Here is a 17,014-nt window from a genome sequence, read left to right on the forward strand (position 1 = left end):
TCTACGCTGCTCATAGAGCCTGGCCAACATGTGGAGCGTAGAGTTCCACCGTGTGGGCACGTCGCACAGCAGTCGGTGCACTGGCAGATTAAACCGATGTTGCAGGGTGCGCAGGGTGGCAGCGTCCGTGTTGGACTTGTGGAAATGTGCGCTGACCCGGCGCACCTTTCCGAGCAGGTCTGACAAGTGTGGGTAGCTTTTCAGAAACCGCTGAAGCACCAAATTAAAGACGTGGGCCAGGCATGGCACGTGCAGCGGCGCAAGCCAGCGGTCGGTCTGCTCTGTCAGACCCTGCAGCAGTTCGTGGGCCGTGTGCCTCTTCTCTCCTAAGCTGAGTAGTTTCAGCACGGCCTGCTGATGCTTGCCCACCGCTGTGCTGCCACGCCACGCGACACCGACTGCTGGCGACGTGCTGCTGCTGACACATCTTGATTGCAAGACAGAGGTTGCTTAAGAGGAGGAGGAGGAGGAGGGTGGTTTAGTGAAGGAAGCATACACTGCCGCAGATACCACCACCGAGCTGGGGCCCGCAATTCTTGGTGAGGGCGCGTACAATGTTGCGGGAGACGTGGTCATGCAGGCCTGGGACGGCACATCGGGAAAAATAGTGGCGACTGGGAACCGAGTAGTGCGGGGCCGCCGCCGCTATCATGTTTTTGAAAGCCTCCGTTTCCACAAGCCTATACGGCAGCATCTCCAAGCTGATCAATTTGGCTATGCGCACGTCTAACGTTTGAGCGTGCGGGTGCGTGGTGGCGTACTTGCGCTTGCACTCAAACAGTTGCGCTAGCGATGGCTGGACGCTGCGCTGAGAGACATTGCTGGATGCGGCCATGGACAGCGGAGTTGAGGGTGTGGGTGCAGGCCAGGAGACGGTCGCGCCTGCGTCCTGAGAGGGGGGTTGGATCTCAGTGGCAGGTTGGGGCACAGGGGAAGAGGCAGTGTTGCAAACCGGAGGCGGTGAACGGTCTTTGTCCCACCTTGTGGGGTGCTTGGCCATCATATGCCTGCGCATGCTGGTGGTGGTGAGGCTGGTGGTGGTGGCTCCCCGGCTGATCTTGGCGCGACAAACCTTGCACACCACAGTTCGTCGGTCGTCTGCACTCTCAGTGAAAAACTGCCACACCTTTGAGCACCTCGGCCTCTTCAGGGTGGCATGGCGCGAGGGGGCGCTTTGGGAAACAGTTGGTGGATTATTCGGTCTGGCCCTGCCTCTACCCCTGGCCACCGCACTGCCTCTTCCAACCTGCCCTGCTGCTGCACTTGCCTCCCCCTCTGAAGACCTGTCCTCAGTAGGCTTAGCAAACCAGGTGGGGTCAGTCACCTCATCGTCCTGCTGCTCTTCCTCCGAATCCTCTGTGCGCTCCTCCCTCGGACTTATTGCCCTTACTACTACCTCACTGATAGACAGCTGTGTCTCATCGTCATCGTCCTCCTCACCCACTGAAAGCTCTTGAGACAGTTGCCGGAAGTCCCCAGACTCCTCACCCGGACCCCGGGAACTTTCCAAAGGTTGGGCATCGGTCATGAGAAACTCCTCAGGTGATAGAGGATCCATTTTTTCGCACTCAAGGCCGGGACCCGAGAACAGTTCCTGGGAGCCTGCCTGCTCTTCTGAATGTGTCATTTGCTGGGAGGGAGGAGGCTGGGAGAAGGGAGGAGCAGCAGTGAGAGGATTCAGGGATGCAGCAGTGGACGGCGTAGAAGACTGAGTGGTGACGGTGGATAGTTTGCTGGATGCACTTTCTGCCATCCACGACAGGACCTGCTCACACTGCTCAGTTTCTAATAAAGGTCTACCGCGTGGACCCATTAATTGTGAGATGAATTTGGGGACCCCAGAAACTTGCCTCTCTCCTAATCCGGCAGCAGTCGCCTGCGATACACCTGGACTAGGAGCTCGGCCTGTGCCCACACCCTGACTTGGGCCTCCACGTCCTCGCCGCGTCCACGTCCTCTAGGCCTACCCCTACCCCTCAGCATGGTGTATTACGAGTAGAGCAGAAACAGAACGCTGTAATTAAATGTGCCGCTTATTGGCCTGTGGTTGGAGGCTGACTTCGCTTATGGAACGCATAGCAGAGCCTGGAAACAATTATGCGCAAGCCTGTAGTGAGACCTAAGTGCGTATGACTGAACTACTGGAATTCACAGCGAAGAACCAGTCAAGTGGCCAAAGGCCAGTGGTAGGCCTTAAGTATTTTGCTTCAATTTTTTAAAATGGTGAGGTGAAAAACCAGACAGACACCGTATGCAGCGTATATATGTATACTCTTTCCCTCTGGCGGGATGACGGCGATCATGTAGCGGACACAGCAGAGCCTGGAAACAATTATGCGCAAGCCTGTAGTGAGACCTAGGTGCGTATGACTGAGCTACTGGAATTCACAGCAAAGAACCAGTCAAGTGGCCAAAGGCCAGTGGTAGGCCTTAAGTATTTTGCTTCAATTTTTTAAAATGGTGAGGTGAAAAACCAGACAGACACCGTATGCAGCGTATATATGTATACTCTTTCCCTCTGGTGGGATGACGGCGATCATGTAACGGACACAGCAGAGCCAGGAAACAATTATTTGCAAGCCTGCTGTAACGCTTAGCTGGGTAATAATGAGCGACTACTACCCCCAGCAGACACGCAGTAAACTGAAGACGGTCACAGGCAGCCCAAATATAGTATTTTTTTCCAATTTTTGGGAAAAAGCCCACTTCCTATATAGCCTGTATATGGATTACACTGTTGGAGGATGACTGTGGTTATTGAAAGTACAGTGCAGCCAGAAAAAATTATGCGCAAGGCTGGGTATTAATGAGCGACTACTACCCCCAGCAGACACGCAGTAAACTGTAGACGGTCACAGGCTTAGCTGGGTAATAATGAGCGACTACTACCCCCAGCACACACGCAGTAAACTGAAGACGGTCACAGGCAGCCCAAATATAGTATTTTTTTCCAATTTTTGGGAAAAAGCCCACTGCCTATATAGCCTGTATATGGATTTCCCTGTTGGAGGATGACTGTGGTTATTGAAAGCACAGTGCAGCCAGAAAAAATTATGCGCAAGGCTGCAGTAACACCTAGCTGGGTAATAGTGAGCGACTACTACCCCCAGCAGACACGCAGTAAACTAAACACGGTCAAAGGCAGCCCAAAGATTTTTTTTTCCTATTTTTTTGAAAAAGCCCACTGCCTATATAGCCAGTATATCTCTTTCCCTGTACCACTGTCCCTGCCTCACCAGTACTTCCCCTAAATTCAGTAAAATGACTGCAGACTGAGGACGCTATGGTCTGCACGCCCGATATACAAAAAAATAAATAAATTTGCAAAACTGCTAAAAGCAGCCTCAACAGTACTGCACACGGTCAGATGTGGCCCTAAGAAGGACCGTTGGGGATCTTGAAGACGAAGATAACAGCCTAACACTCTCCCTATAGCAGTTACAGCAGGACGGCACTTTCCCTAATGTCTCTCAGCGTGCGTCTGTGGCGAGCCGTGGGCGGGCCCAGTTTATATACTCGGGTGTCACCTGATCTCCCCAGCCACTCACTGCAGGGGGGTGGGATAGGGCTGGAACTTCACAGGAGGAAGTTGTAATGCCTTCCCTGTGTTTCTATTGGCCAGAAAACGGCGCAAACTTTTCTGGGAAGAAAATGGAAGTGACTCGAACACCGCGTGGTGCTCGTCTCGAGTAACAAGCATCTCGAGTTCCCTAATACTCGAACGAGCATCAAGCTCGGACGAGTACGCTCGCTGATCTCTACTCAAGTGGTTTGGGAAAGATGTGTCTTTCATAATCAATAAAAGCCTTTCTGCGTTTAATTGGGGGATTGAATCCTCAGACACTATGATCTAATGCTCTACACATAGTATTTTGAAGTGATATATATGCTGATGTCAGGAGATAGGAAGCTAGACCTATTCTTACATAGAAGAGAAACCTTAGGATTTTTTTGTGGGGCTGGGATGTACCAGTGGAGACAATCAAGTACTCTGTATAGATAGTAACAATCATATAAACATTGTTGAAAACTTTCGTATTAACCTTAAACAAGATAATATCTCATTAAATAGCTCACATGCTCACTGCCTGCTAACTCTCAGTCACACACAATTGTTTTACTTACTCTCTTATACACACTAACACCCACTTACACACAGAATATACTTACCCGTCCTTGTCAGCAGCAGTCTTCTTCCCAGCTCCTCTTCAGTCTGGTCGGGGGGCCGATGAGGTTACCCACCAGAAGTCAGGTGACCGCTGTGGCCAGTCAGATCATCACCTTCTTAACTTCTGGCCTTACACACATTCTTGGCACTATGATGCCAGGAGTTCAGAAGGTGAAGCTGTGGCTTGTGATTGCCCGCAGAGGTCAACTGACTTCTATCGACAAAGGACAGGGACAGTTAGCAAGAGCCGTTTACCTGTTCCCTGGGCGAAAGGGCAAAGACCGGTGATTATACTCTATTTCTTTATGCCCAGCCCTCAAAGAATTTTATTTTGGAACTATAAAACCACACAACCTTTTAAATAGCATGGACATGCAAATAGCATGGACATGAAAACCATGCTATTTTTGTGCGTCTTTTTGTAGAATAAGTTGTACTTTCTGTATGTGTAGTAACGCAGCATGGTACTACAAATCTCTTATAAGAAACTGAGGTAGTTTTAGCACTTAGCACCCAGGTTTAGGTATGGGTTAAAATAGTTCCCCTGATGAGTAAGGAAGTCTGCCGAACAACAGGGTATGATAGACCCTCGCTATTGGTTGCAGGCAGTGATTTTTCTCATTGGTCAGTCTGGCAAATTAGAGAAATAATAGGAATGGCCAGAAGACAGTGGTTTGAGAACAATATGGAGCCTGGGATTGGAGGATCGGTTGCCTGCTGAGAAAGCCCCACAAGGGTAGGACATGTGTGAGGAGTCTGCTGGAGTTGCTGACAATACAGAATGCAGAGCAGCCCAGTAGAGAGACTTAAAGTGAATCCTGTGAGCAGCCTAAGCTACAAGTAAGTGATTGCAAAGATGCCCGTTGCTGCCTGGGTGAGTGGCGACAGAAGCCATCTTATCTGCAAGCCAGTGGTATTGGAGAGTTTTGGTGGGAAACTCCATAATCCCTGAACAAAGGGAAAAGTGGAGACGTGTGTTAAGTGGATCCAAAGGTATCTGGAGTCCCCAGCCAAGCCTTTGGACCTGGAGCAACCAAATTCGAATCTGGAACTGTGAGTGAAAGTGCTACTTAACACCTGAGGGCAATCCTTGGAAAGTGGGATTAGTCACTTTACTCAAATAACAGGCTGGAAAGCCCCTCACAGGTCGGTCCTGCATGCTAAGGCCATTTCTGCATATAAACACTTCTTCCCTATCTGAGAAAAATCCAACTGGGCTCAGAGTCAGTTCAGCCAGTGGATTCCTACTACCGTAAATCTCTTCACAGTCTGTTGTTACCATGATTTCTGCTTCCATACAAATACATTGTTTACTAGTTTCAATGCAAATGTATTAATATGAAAGTTGTAAATCAGTAGTTATCTACAAGTGTTAGTAAAAGTGCGCCCTACTGATTCCACCTTACACTCTGCTTTAGCATTACTCCTATTAATTCCATCATTGTGCTACGCAGCACTGGCGTCACGATTATCATTTACAGTAAAGAGTATAAACACCATTTCAACCACTGCAGGTGCTATTGGTTGAGGAAAGTGTTGCTGATAACCACCATGATCCAAGTTACCTACTGCCACTCTCACCAGCCGTACCGCCCTCTACCACTCTGCACATGTACCATTTACTAATACATATACATTAGTGTTTAATTCTTAAGCAATGATGGCTTCAAAATATATCTATATATTAATAGTATGTCACAATAAGCTGTTTTATGCTGGTTTCTTACAAAAATTGGTCTGGAAACAATAGTGTATGAATAAAGAACATTTCTGTGAATGGTTTGATGGCATGGAGACTTAAAGGTTTTTTTCTTAATGACAAGCACAGTTATACAGACAAAAGGACACAACCCCACACACTGCGTTCAGTCTTGTAGAATACAGTTTCCTGTATTAGTGCTTGGGTTTGGAACGATGAACAGGAGCTGTTTCATCAAAAATCATTGTAGAGAGATAGTTTGCTCATAGAAGCCCCCTCCTGGGATCACAATACTCAGGAAGTGTAGTGAAGCTTAAAAGTAAGAGCTACAGTCAAAGCAATGAAATAATCTGTAGAAGGATATTCAATAGCCAAATAATTAGGAGTAATAACTGAAGCAGTAACTTAGAGTTGTGTTATATCTGTGGGTTCCTTCTATGATTACTACAGTACAGTGGGGCTTATTTACTTAGACTGACATTTCACAGGCCAGTCTAAATGCTGTGCTTGACTATGAGCGACAAATGTATTAACCCATTCCCGCCACAGGGCGTAACTGTACGTCCTTGCTCCCTGGTACTTAATGAAACAGGACGTACAGTTACGCCCAGTGGATAGCGCAAAATCATTAGAGATCGGTGACAGCCGGCCTCCCTCTGCAACAGTGGGGGTGCATCGGGAACCCCGCTATTAACCCCTTCCCTGCTGCGATCTATGTAAATCGCAGCATGTAAAGGGTTCACAGAGGGAGTGCACTCCCTCTGTGACTTCTTCGGACTCTGGCGATGTAATCACAGAGAGCCTAACGGGTTGCTATGGCAACAGGGCGCCAGATACAGGCTTCCTGCATTACCAGTGCCTATGATCACTGTAACAAATGATAATGCATTGCAGGACAGAAGTCCTGCAATGCTTGTACACAGGGGTGTACCTAAAGGCTTTGGGACCCGGGTGCAAAAGTTCAGCTTGGGCCCCCCCGGGCCCTTTTTCCCCCTTGCCCCGTACCTATGCTTGAGATCCGTGCGTCTTGCTGCCCATAGGGATGCATTAGCATTAGTAGGGCAGCTAAAAGCATGCAGATGGGATTCCTTCCCGGCGTGCGCGTCACACGCACAGGAACAAATCGCAGTATGCACCATTTTCCTGCGGATCTGCTGCACGGACAGCTCCTGCTGTTTCCATTGAAGCCTATGGAAGCTGTTCGTATCCGTGGCACAGTGGCAGCTGTTTTTGTGCTGTGCCGCGGATATGCGGGAGAACAGGAGATTTTTTTAGATATTGGTGCGCATGCACGCGGCACGCTGCCGAGCACGTCCACCAACCTGAAGAAAGAAGATCCGGCCTGCACAGAGGGGAGCCCCGCAGCGTCCGGAGAGGTAAGTATAATGTATTTTCCCTCTCCATGTCCGCGGGCTTGTACGGATTTCACTGCGGGATTTAGCACTGAAATCCGTGCATGCAAATGGGCATGAGGCCTAAGAGAGATAGATAGATAGATAGATAGATAGATAGATAGATAGATAGATAGATAGATAGATAGATAGATACGTAGATATGAGAGAGATTCACAGATAGATAGATAGATAGATAGATAGATAGATAGATAGATAGATAGATATGAGAGATAGATAGATAGATAGATAGATAGATAGATAGATAGATAGATAGATAGATAGATAGATAGATAGATAGATAGATATAGATATGAGAGATAGATAGATATTAGATAGATATGAGAGGTAGATAGATATTAGATAGATAGATACATAGATATGGGATAGATGAATGGATAGATAGATAGATAGATAGATAGATAGATAGATAGATAGATAGATAGATAGAGATATGGGAGAGATAGATAAATAGATAGATAGATAGATATTAGATAGATATGAGAGATAGATAGATATTAGATAGATAGATATGAGAGATAGATAGATAGATAGATATGGGATAGGATTGAGAGATAGATAGATATGGGATAGGATAGAGAGATAGACAGACAGACAGACACAAAGAAAGACATACAGACAGGCAGACAAGCAGATGGATAGATAGATACATACCCTGGTGCCAGGACTACTTATTTGGTGAGGAGAGCAGCTGTGTCAGCAGGACAGAAGCAGCAGGGAGATTACCTCATCATCCCTGGTCCACTGGATGCCGTGCTGTGCTGGTGAGTCTCTGTCCTCTCTGCTCCTCCCCCTCCCCTCCTCTTCCCCTGTCATCTCTCCAACTTACTTCCTCCTCCCTTCTCCTACTGTCCTCTCTGGCTCCTGCTGTCTGCGGGACCACACTAAGTACGCGGCTGCCGACAGTGCAGGGGGAAGTGAAAGTATATGGTGGAGGGCGGCTTCTGGGCCCCCTCAAGTGCAGGGGCCAGGTCGCCGTTGCGACCCCGGCTGCCCCTGCCGGTACGCCTATGCTTGTACAATAGCAGCTTTGATAGATAGATAGATAGATAGATAGATAGATAGATATGAGAGATACATATTAGATAGAGAGATATATTGGATATGAGAGATAGATAGATATTAGATAGATATAAGAGATAGATAGATAGATAGATAGATATTAGATAGATAGATAGATATGAGAGATAGATAGATATTAGATAGATAGATAGATAGATAGATAGATAGATATGAGAGATAGATAGATATTACATAGATAGATAGATAGATAGATAGATAGATAGATAGATAGATAGATAGATAGATAGATATGGGATAGATGGATGGATAGATAGATAGAGATATGGGAGAGATAGATAGATATGGGATAGATGGATAGATAGAGATATGGGAGAGATAGATAGATATGAGATAGATAGATATTAGATAGATAGATAGATAGATAGATAGATAGATAGATAGATAGATATGGGATAGATGGATGGATAGCTAGATAGAGATATGGGAGAGATAGATAGATATGGGATAGATGGATGGATAGATAGAGATATGGGAGAGATAGATAGATATGAGATAGATAGATATTAGATAGATAGATAGATATGAGAGATAGATACTAGATAGATAGATATGAGAGAGAGATAGATAGATAGAATGAGAGAGATAGATAGATAGATAGATAGATAGATATGGGATAGGATAGAGAGATAGATAGATATGGGATAGGATAGAGAGATAGACAGACAGACAGACACAAAGAAAGACATACAGACAGGCAGACAAGCAGATGGATAGATAGATACATACCCTGGTGCCAGGACTACTTATTTGGTGAGGAGAGCAGCTGTGTCAGCAGGACAGAAGCAGCAGGGAGATTACCTCATCATCCCTGGTCCACTGGATGCCGTGCTGTGCTGGTGAGTCTCTGTCCTCTCTGCTCCTCCCCCTCCCCTCCTCTTCCCCTGTCATCTCTCCAACTTACTTCCTCCTCCCTTCTCCTACTGTCCTCTCTGGCTCCTGCTGTCTGCGGGACCACACTAAGTACGCGGCTGCCGACAGTGCAGGGGGAAGTGAAAGTATATGGTGGAGGGCGGCTTCTGGGCCCCCTCAAGTGCAGGGGCCAGGTCGCCGTTGCGACCCCGGCTGCCCCTGCCGGTACGCCTATGCTTGTACAATAGCAGCTTTGATAGATAGATAGATAGATAGATAGATATGAGAGATACATATTAGATAGAGAGATATATTGGATATGAGAGATAGATAGATATTAGATAGATATAAGAGATAGATAGATAGATAGATATTAGATAGATAGATAGATATGAGAGATAGATAGATATTAGATAGATAGATAGATAGATAGATAGATATGAGAGATAGATAGATATTACATAGATAGATAGATAGATAGATAGATAGATAGATAGATAGATAGATAGATAGATATGGGATAGATGGATGGATAGATAGATAGAGATATGGGAGAGATAGATAGATATGGGATAGATGGATAGATAGAGATATGGGAGAGATAGATAGATATGAGATAGATAGATATTAGATAGATAGATAGATATGGGATAGATGGATGGATAGATAGATAGAGATATGGGAGAGATAGATAGATATGGGATAGATGGATGGATAGATAGAGATATGGGAGAGATAGATAGATATGAGATAGATAGATATTAGATAGATAGATAGATAGATATGAGAGATAGATAGATATTAGATAGATAGATATGAGAGAGAGATAGATAGATAGAATGAGAGAGATAGATAGATAGATAGATAGATAGATAGATAGATAGATAGATAGATAGATAGATAGATAGATAGATAGATAGATATGGGATAGGATAGAGAGATAGACAGACAGACAGACATAGAGACATAGAGAAAGACATACAGACAGGAGGACAAGCAGATGGCTAGATAGATACATACCCCGGTTGCCAGGACTACTTCTTTGGTGAGGAGAGCAGCTGTGTCAGCAGGACAGAAGCAGCAGGGAGATGACCTCATCATCCCTGGTCCACTGGATGCCGTGCTGTGCTGGTGAGTCTCTGTCCTCTCTGCTCCCCCCCCCCCTCCTCTTCCCCTGTCGTCTCGCCAACTTACTTCCTCCTCCCTTCTCCTACTGTCCTCTCTGGCTCCTGCTGTTGGCGGGACCGCACTAAGTACGCGGCCGCCGACAGTGCAGGGGGAAGTGAAAGTATATGGTGGAGGGCGGCTTCTGGGCCCCCTCAAGCGCAGGGGCCAGGTCGCCGTTGCAACCCCGGCACCCCCTATCGGTACGCCTATGCTTGTACAATAGCAGCTTTGATCACTATGATAAAGTCCCCTACAGGGACATAAAAAAGTTATGGCTTTTGAAAAATGGGGATGAAAATCCGCCAGAAATCATTGCGTCCTTATGTGCAAAATAGGCCATGTCCTTAAGGGGTTAAGAGGCGCATGTGCCAGATGAAAAACTACACCAACTAGGAGCTGAAGTAGATTTTTGTTATAAACTATGGCAATTTCTGGCAGAGATTATAATAAATGTGATAGGCCACACCCCTTAAGGCTGAGCTTCTCCAACTTTTGAAAGAATTATGGGGCATGGCATAAATTACGAAAAAGTCACAGTTTTGGTGCATGTGCCAAAATTGCACCTCTGGGTTGCCAAAATTCTGACATCCAGGTCATAATAAATATGCCCCATCGTTTCTACAACTATTGTAATCTTTCATGCAGACAAAAGCAAGGTATACATTGTACTTACAAGGATGTCTTCGCTCTTCATTTATGTTCAGTGCATATGGTGGGAATGCTCCTGTTACATATGCTACACATAGCCCTAAACATCCATTGACCCAACATGTGTTAAAATAGTTTGCTTATGGCACAGGTTTCAGTAGTGTGTGCCAATAGACCTTCTGTCCACTATTTTGATGTAACTGTAGTGATGGTGTGTGCTTTTTTAATACAGATTCATCCTGTAAAGAAATGCATAACAAGGGAGACTATGAGCGATGTCTGCAACTGTATAGTATTAAGTTCCATATATTGGGAGTTACATTCAGCTCACAAATCTGGAATTTGTTACACGTATGTGCCAACTGTAAATATAAGTTATGAACAGATCCTTTATCTGAAGGAGAAAGACAAAGTATATCAGTTTATATTCCCCAATTAACATGCATGTTTAACTTGATGACACTTAAAAAGGGACTGTCCAGTTGTAAGTTATTGATGGCCTGTGTGCAGGGTAGGCTATCAATAGAAGAACAGCAGGGGTCTGCCACCAGGGATCCCTGATGATCAACTGTTCACAGGGTGGTGGGCTCATGCACTAAGCTGATTTCTTCAGGAAGTAGACAAAAATGTTCTTACAGCTGTGGCTAGATTTGGTATTACAAGCCGAGCTCTCATTGAAGTGAATGAGAACTTCACCTGTAATGCCAAGCTTAGCCAATGCAGTGGTAATGGAGCCATCTACTTCCTGCAGAAATCAGCTTAGTGCATGAACCCATTGGCCTGGCAAACAGCTGATCAGCTGGAGTCCTGAGTGGCAGATCTCCGCCTATCTATCATTGATGGCCTAAGCTAAGGAGATACCATCATACAACTAGACAACCCCTTTTAATTTCATTACAGGGGGAAGGGGAAACAGCTGACAGACACTTTTAGTGTCTTTGATTCTATCATAGGAAATATAATAATAATAGAATAAAACTATAAAAAGCCAAAAAATACAGGATGGATATTTTTTCTAGACAAAAAAAATTGGTGCTTATCAAACTTAGAGTTTCTTCACACAGGGCTATTTGCACGTGTTTTTGTGCACGGAAATATTTATGTGCTAACCAGAGAGTAGAACTCATAGATTTCAATGGTTATAGTCCCATTAACATGTCTGCCGCGTGTGGTAAAAAGTAGGACCTGCTCTATTTTCCTGCATTTTGCGTAGGAAATATCCCATAGAAGTCTATGGGAGGTGCGCAAATACGCAAGAGGAAGGGTGTGACAGCGCAAAATGTGGGGAAAAGAATACATCTGGAGCCGAATAGGCTTAAAGGGGTTGTCCCGCGAAAGCAAGTGGGGGTATACACTTCTGTATGGCCATATTAATGCACTTTGTAATGTACATTGTGCATTAATTATGAGCCATACAGAAGTTATTCACTTACCTATTCCGTTGCTAGCGTCCTCGTCTCCATGGTGCCGTCTAATATTCAGCGTCTAATCGCCGGATTAGACGCGCTTGCGCAGTCCGGTCTTCTTCTTTTCTGAATGGGGCCGCTCGTGCCGCAGAGCGGCTCCTCGTAGCTCCGCCCCGTGACGTGCCGATTTCAGCCAATCAGGAGGCTGGAATCGGCAATGGACCGCACAGAAGAGCTGCGGTCCACCGAGGGTGACGATCCCGGCGGCCATCTTCACCAGGTAAGTAAGAAGTCACCGGAGCGCGGGCATTCAGGTAAGCACTATCCGGTTTTCTTTTTTAACCCCTGCATCGGGTTTGTCTCGCGCCGAACGGGGGGGCTATTGAAAAAAAAAAAAACCCGTTTCGGCGCGGGACAACCCCTTTAAATAGCCATTAAATCCATGGAAAGGGTGAGCCACTGCAAACTGTAAACTGGCCCTGTGTACATAAAAAGTACAGTAATATGTGCTGACACACGCACAAATCTACCACTGCAAACCTTATTTTTGCACAAATTGGCTGCGGAAGGCATTATTGTGAATAGCCTCGTGTGAAGCTGCCTTTAATCTCAATAAGTAAGGGAGCATTCACATATATAAGCCACATATCAAGTGCACATTTTTTTGCGCACATAACCTGCTGTGAAGAAAACCCACTGATTTCAATGGGCTCATTCACATGAGTGTACTTCATTTACGCGATGTGCGATTGTGTGAAAAAAATACACAACATATCCTATCTTTGTGCGTATTACACATTGTAAGAGCCCATTGAAATTGGTATGCATAAATACACACAAAATACGCAGGTAACTTTCGGAATCGCTGCATATTTGCGCAAGAAATTAATGGGATTTTGAGTGTTTTTTTCATGTGTAAATAAATTGCAAAACGCAGCACTACCATGTATTTTGGCCCAAAATATGCATATGCTCCCACCCCCCGCCACTGTTTGCAATGGCAGGGGCAGGGTGGGGCGGAGCTAAGTTCCGACCCGCCCTACCCCCTCCCACTACAAAGAGTGGCGAGGGCAGGAGAGGGGGCGGGAGCTCAGTGCACTGCTCCTGGCCCGGCGCGCCTCCTCTCCCTGCAAAAACGGACACTGTATATCAGTCAGGCGTGAAAACCTGCCGGATATACAGATGTGAATAAGCCCTCAAGGTGTTTGGGCTATGCTGTATCTTCTTGTGCTGTGGAGGGAACAATGTGGGTATCGAGGTTAATTCTCCAGGAAAGAAACTATTCTGGATAATAAAAGGAGCTGGGCATTTTCTAATTTTACAAATGTGCGGGAAGTGTGTATTTATTCAATTTACTAATATAATGTTATTACTAAAATAGTACCGGTGTCCTTATTTGTAAAGGGCAGCTCCCTTGTTGAGTAAATTTACCGCAGTACAGAATTCCCATCTAGAACACGGTTGCTTATAGAAACACGTGACCAGAGCCATTTATCAGCAGCCTCCATTGAATAACACTACACACAACTGCGGTAGTTTCAAAAACCTCCTTCACACGATTGTATGTGATTTTACGTTCGCCAATACGCACTGTATAATCACATAAATGAAGATTTTGCCGCAATTGAATCACAATATTTATTCACGTATTTAACCCCTTAACGACGGCCCCATCGGGAAACTACGTCCTCAGAAAGTGGGCCTTAATCCTAGAGGACATAGTTTTATGCATCCTCTTTGGATTGATGCCCACTGGCCTGAGGACGTAACAGTTCCATGCTGTCGGTGCCCGCAGGTAGCCGACAGCATGGAGCTGTCATCCCAGGATGCGGGCAGTCCCCCCCGGCATTGCGATCGGCGCTATAAAATGAATAGCGCCGATCGCAAAAAAGTAAATAAAACAGTGTAAAAAAGTAGTAATTCAGCTGCTATGATGGATCGGATCCATCACAGCAGCTGAAAATACTCACACGGCTTGTCGGCGGTGTCCCCCGGAGATCTGGTCCTGGCGCGTGCACAGAGGGGCTCGAGCCCCGGAAAATTCAAAATTGCTCTGCTCCTGGCTGCCATGTGTAGCCAAGAGCAGAGGGATGTCACCAGGGACATGATCACTGTCATCCAATGGATGACAGTGATCATGTAAAGTAAAAAAAAAGTGCAAAAAGTAAAAAAATAAAAATAAAAAAAGGGGTAAAGGGTAAAAAAAAATAGTGCAAAAAGTAAAAAAAAAGTTTTAAAAAGTTAAAAAAAGCTTGCGTTTCATCTCCCCCCACGGATCATATCCGTGAGGGAGGATGAAATGACGTACCTAAGGCCAACGGATTTATCCGCGGACCTCACCCCAGCTTCTGCGCACGCGCCCGTCGCCAATGTGGCAGGCGCATGCGCAAAAGCCGTGGTTTTTTAAAATCTCCCTGCTCCTGGCTACAAAACTTAGCCGAGAGCCTGGAGATTTCACGGAGAGCCGCGGTGAGCGGTTCCTGATCACGTGTTCGCCGTTATCCAAAGAATAATGGCGATCACGTAAAAGTTAAAAAAAGGGGAAGGTTCATCTCCCCTCACCGATGCGATCGGTGAGAGGAGATAGAACTTTTTACCAGAGGCCTCCATATTTGCACCCCGACGCAATCTTCTTCCGTGAACTTTCCCGTATTCTGTGCATGCGACCGCCGGCAAAACACCGGACACATGCGCAGGAGTTGGGGAGCCCAGGAAACTTAATATCTCCTTGCTCTCAGCGACCAACGGTCTCCGAGAGCCCGGAGCAGTGACGGGTGGCCTCGTTGAGCGGTCCCCGGACACGTGAAAAAATGGTAGCGATCTACCTTTGGCCGGTCTCACATGACCGGATAGGATAGGATTCCGCATGCGTTTGATTAGCGGTAATACGCAGATCAATCGCATTGGATTACACAATTCCGCTCACATTAGTGGGTTGGAATTATGTAATCCACTCGCAGAAAAGAGAACGCAGCAGGTTCTATTTTACCGCGGATATCCGCAACATAGAGCCCATTGTGCTCCATGGTCGTGGATATACCTGCAGCCCATACGCAACTACGTTGTATACGGGCTGCGGGTACCCGCGTCATCGCTAAGTGACGGTGCGGGAAATACAAACAACAAAAAAAAAAGTGTACTGCGCATGACCGCCCGTGTAAGTACGCAGTTATGCGCAGTACATTACGCGGCCGTACGCAGGGTCACAGCCGGGATCCACCTACGGCTGCGTAAGCCCGGCGTTATTCAGACCGCTACCTGTAATACGCAATTTACAAGAAGCCCCGGGAACGCTCGCCTTCCTGCAGTTCCAGGAGCAGCTTGTTGAGCGTCTTCTGTGTGAGACCGCCGCACCTCATCAAGCTTACGGAGACTCACTGAACGCCACTTTTTACACCCCATCCCCGCCACTGAGGTCAAAAAATGACCCCCAAAAAGCATGAGAGGAGGGGGGATACCCGATTTTATTGCCCTATGTGCCCATCCCAACCAGCCTCCATAATTACCCGTCTTTGGAAATACTACACAGTTCACATTATTACTTTTATCTAAGATTTGGGGAACGCCGAAAAGGGCGTGGAGGGGGGGGGGGAATTTTAGGGAGTCAATTTTTATTCCGTACAAATGAGCAATGGGGCCTGGAATTTATTCAGTTGTGCCCTGCAATCCAACGGGTGTTCCCTCCATTACAGGCCTTGCCATGTTTCCTGTAAGTAGATTAGGGCCACAATGGGTATGTTTTTGAACACGGGACAAACGGGGGTATCCATTTGGGGTGAACGTCTTCATTCCTATGTACACTGTACAAAAAAAAAAGTTTTTAAATTGACAAAATTGCCAAAAAAATGAAAATCGTAATTTTTTCCTTCTGCTTTGCTGAAATTTAGTCAAATACTGTGGGGTCAAAATACGCAGTACACCCCTAGATGAATTCGTTAAGGGGTCTAGTTTTTAAAATGGGGATATTTGTGGGGGTTCTTTATAGTTTTGGACGCTCAATGGCTCTACAAGTGGGCAATGGGGCCTGGAATTTATTCCGTTGTACCCTAAAATCCAACGGGTGCTCCTTCCATTATAGGCCTAGCCATGCGTCCTTTAAGTAGATTAGGGCCACAAGGGGTATGGTTCTGAACACGGGACAAACAGGCGTATCCATTTTGGGGTGAAAGTCTTCATTCCTATGTGTGCTGTACAAAAAAAACAGTTTTTAAATTGATACAACTGCCAAAAAAATGAAATTGTAATTTTTTTCCTACTGCTTTGCTTAGATTTATTCAAAAATTGTAGGGTAAAAATACACAGTACACCCCTAGATAAATTCGTTAGGGGGTCTAGTTTTCAAAATGGGATCATTTGTGGGGGTTCTCTGTCATTTTGGCCGCTCAAGGGCTCTACAAGAGGGCAATGGGGCCTAAATCACCCTTATGCTAAATTTCTGTTCTGAAAGCCACCGACTACTCCTTTCATTTTGGGCCCTGTTGTGCATCCAGACAAAAGATTAGGGCCACAAGGGGTATGTCTCTGAACACGGGAGAAACAGGGGTATCCACTTTGGGGTGCAAGTCTTCATTCATGTGTGTGC

The sequence above is a fragment of the Eleutherodactylus coqui genome, chromosome 1 (assembly GCF_035609145.1).
Source record: "Eleutherodactylus coqui strain aEleCoq1 chromosome 1, aEleCoq1.hap1, whole genome shotgun sequence".
Taxonomy (NCBI): domain Eukaryota; kingdom Metazoa; phylum Chordata; class Amphibia; order Anura; family Eleutherodactylidae; genus Eleutherodactylus; species Eleutherodactylus coqui.